The sequence below is a fragment of the Thunnus maccoyii genome, chromosome 13, assembly GCF_910596095.1.
Source record: "Thunnus maccoyii chromosome 13, fThuMac1.1, whole genome shotgun sequence".
NCBI classification, from domain to species: domain Eukaryota; kingdom Metazoa; phylum Chordata; class Actinopteri; order Scombriformes; family Scombridae; genus Thunnus; species Thunnus maccoyii.
The window spans coordinates 28,910,794-28,914,817 of NC_056545.1; positions in this window are offsets into that span (position 1 = coordinate 28,910,794).

Consider the following 4,024-nt stretch of genomic DNA (forward strand, 5'->3'; position numbering starts at 1 on the left):
GGAAAAGTTCCCTCAATTGTTTAAACACAACTTAGAAAAAGTTTGTCAAGCTAGCTTGATGCTAGACACAGTGTCTCCAGCATGAAGGTGTGCACACCAAAAATAATGCCATTGCGTCTTTCTCATTAAGCGCGAAAGCTCTGCAGGTTGTCATGGCACTTGGTTGTGCACCTCTGAATTTTTGTAACTGGGCACGGTGCTGCATGCAGACATGCAGAAGTAGCTGAAGTACATTTCCTTGTGGATAGCATGCATCGGCCTCACAATACCGCTGTCTTCCCCATCAAGACATCTCTCTGGATGTAATGGATGGACAGACCATCTCCTCTTACATCACCTTTGTAGTTTTAATAGCCCTAAGCAGATAAATTCTTCCTAAGCAACGACGAGCACCAGGGCAGTGTGTGTAGCCATGTTGGATAATGACGTTTTTATGGTAACATGCGTTGACTTTTTCTTATTCACAGAATATTTTGTTTGTACGCCACCTGGCGTTTTGGAAAATACTGCAATTAATAACGCATTGAGCATAAACACCTCTGTGCATGCTTGTAGCTCACATGCCATCTGCAGGGGTCTGCACCACAGTGTCTTGCAGAGTAGACACGGCTTCAGGCGTTTGCACTGTCTACCGAGGAGTTAACCAAGATAAACCAAGTACTTTATTCCACAATGGATAAAGTGAAACAGGATGCGACTCTGTTGACTTACATGGATATCATGCCAGTTAAACGGTGAAGACCTAAAGTGAATCATCCAGAAAAACACGAAACAAGGGATCTGACAAGTGGAAATAGGCGTAAAAATCCATTTTTTATTTTTATTACACAGGAAATTAAAGTGTTAAAATAAGTGTTTATAAATAAACTATCTTAGGAAGGAGGTCCCCACACCGGGTCTGGAACTGGAGTCTCCCAGATTTATTGCCTATTTTTTCACAACCTAACTTTGTGGAAAGGAGACTGGGCAGACTGGATGCTACAGTGACTCACTATCGCCCCTTGAGGTACAAAGTTGTAATACAAGACAGGATGGGCCAGGCCTATTCTTACATATAGCAACTTTAAAAGAAACTATATCCATTACATGGCTTTGTTTAACTGAAACATGAAATGTGAACTTATCTGCTTTTGCCAAAAAACAAACTTTAAATTTGAAAAAAAAAAAAAGTTTAATTTTGTAAGTTGCCTGTATTTTGTTGAGTTATTTTTTACTAACAAAACAACCCAACTACAGTTTGATTGATATTACCTGGAATGCACAAAAAAAACATGATCCATGAAAATTAATAAAAATGGAGATTTTTGCAAATGAACTCTTCATATCTACTTGATTGTTTTAATCCCACCTGAATAAATGATATATTGTCTCCAACAAATATCACTCTAACCTTGGCCCACAGAAGTGTGCAGCATTATATCCTCTGTTCTTTCCACGTCACCAAGTTTATGTTTTTAATGGAAAATCATTTCTGCACTCCATCTGCTCTTACTGAAGTGTTGTGTTGGAGTGTTGCTGCTGCTTCTATTGGTAATTGGGGCAACAAACTATGAAGGACAGGAAAGTTTGCATGACAGCAGCAATAGTGTAAAAACACATACAACATACATGTGGGAGCTTCGTGATTCTCATGACACCAGAGAGGCAGCAGCTCTAGGAGGATGGCGAGCTCTAGCAGATGGGCATGAGCAGTGCATGTCATGCCAAGACCATACAGTAGTCATGCAACAATGACCAGAGAAGATTGCATAGACAGACAGCAAAAGTGGCTTATACAGTACATACAGTATGAAGACTCATAAAGGTATGCAAAACGTTAGCTGACAACATATTTAATTTGTTTTCCTACAATATCTGCTCTTGCAATACAGTATCTAGTCATAGTAACTAGAATATGACTAACATCTTTTATGGTTGGTTTAAGCACTCAGAACACTTGGTTAGGATTAGGGAAAGTCCTTGGATGTGTTTCCTCTGTCTCCTTTATTATCAGCAAAGCAATCAAAGTTCTTCTGAATACAGTTAGTGTATGTCTTTGGCACAAACTCAGGCTTTTCTGACATGCTACCAGGTGCTTGCGTGTTCTGCCTACTCAGAGGACAAGCTGGGCTGTCCCCTTGGATTATATAGAGTTTTTTTCTAAAGCTTATTCTACTTCTACTACTGTTCACCTCATTCCACAAGAAAAACGCCCTGTCCTATGAGCATTGTCTGAAGTGATATTAGTGAAGGATATCTGCTCGGCACCCAATTTGACTCCACTTAACAGCTTTTGAGATTTAATCATCCCATCGGCATTCAATGGCCCCAAGTAGGGTCAAATACATTTAACCCTTTTTTTCTTAGTCAGCCAGTCTCATCAGGATATAATTGAATATGTCATTGTTAAAGCACTCTGGGGAAATTTGCGCCTGGTCTCCTGAAATGTCTTCAAATGTGCATGATGTCTTACAATGCAAGTAATCTGTGCATGAAAAGAGAGAAAGGAATAGAGGAATAAAGTATTTTCCAAAAGGTTTGGATGAGGAAATGTAATAAGAAACAGTGTTTCCTGTGCAAGAGCATTATTATCAGCGTGACATATGGGTGTAAACATCTGTCTTCAACTATGACCATCCAGGTTCTATATCCATTAACTGTAAAACCATTAGGATTTCTAGCATGGGTTGAATGTACTGTATAGCTAAGGTCTTTCTAATTTCACCATGACAAGATACTTTCTTTAAAAGGTAGAGTCAGTCATTCTGGAGAGAGATTGTTGATAACTGAACTAAACACCCAAACAAATACACTCCTCCCTTCATGTTCCTTCAGAGGCTCTGCCAACCCAAATTCATGGATGTACATGGCCGAGGCAACGACCAAAAGAGAAATATGGCGGAATCCAGTGATGCTTCAGCTGTAGAGTCACTTCTGTTGCTCTCACAGTTTATCACAAGCAGAAAGTAAATTTTCATCTCATGAGCACAACAGTCCATCCACACTCTCCGCCTCTCTGCAGCCTCCCCAATACTCCATTTAGTGGGTGCTGAAGAAGGGAGACTGTCATGTCAGACAGCTGCTCTGATGACTTCCCCCGTCCTGTGCACAAGCTCGAATGCCCCCTGCTGATTGGCTGAAATAGTATTTTGTGGCTTGGTCCGAGCCACTTTGTTTGTTCCCCATTCACAGAGCCAGTGCTGTGTATGAACACCAGATTTTTTTTTCAGCTCACACACAGAACAAACAGCTAGCAGACTGTGAGGAGATATTCACTGAATTTGAATCATTTGAATATTGATCAGTCTTTCTCCAGAATCACTGACTCTACCTTTAAAGAGTAACACTGCAAGCAGTTTGAGCCTCACAGCCTCCTGCATGATTTTGAAAAATGTACACTTGCACACACTGCAAGAGTACATTTTCGGTTGTGCATGGTGGAAATGCATATATAAAAGATCATATTAAGATGGCCAAACATAAGCGGTGGTGGTGGTTTCCCTGAGAGCTGAGAGCTAGAGAAAACAAACTCTAACTAAGAAGAAAGACTGCAAAGCATAAAGTATCCGACAATCTTCTTAAAGGTAACTTTCTTTAAAAGCTCCTTCTTGGTTTTTGTTATTAATGGGCTGCAAATGTGATTTAATGTTTTGACATTTTAATCGACCAGCTTGTGGCACAGTGTTGTGAAGATGCAAGTTAAAGTTATGTTTATGTTGTAGCCTATAAAGTTATTTATAGGCCACAAAGAGAATTGTACCTTGTTTTGTGTCACAGTCGGCCATTTAGCCGGAAGCCTGTGCTTGTGCACACTGACAAATACCTTGGTGGATTTTGGGAGACAAAACATAATTTTTCATCTGCTGAGGCGCTGTCTGTGTTGTTCAAAGGTGTGCTCAGTAGGTGTGCTAAGCACTGAAATAAATGTCCCCCATCCTGATGAACGCCTATGATACATGCATAAGTGCAACGTGGATGTGCATGAACGTGCGGTACACTTAAGGGTCCCGGTTTGGGGATTTCAAAATATGGTCACACTATGTTG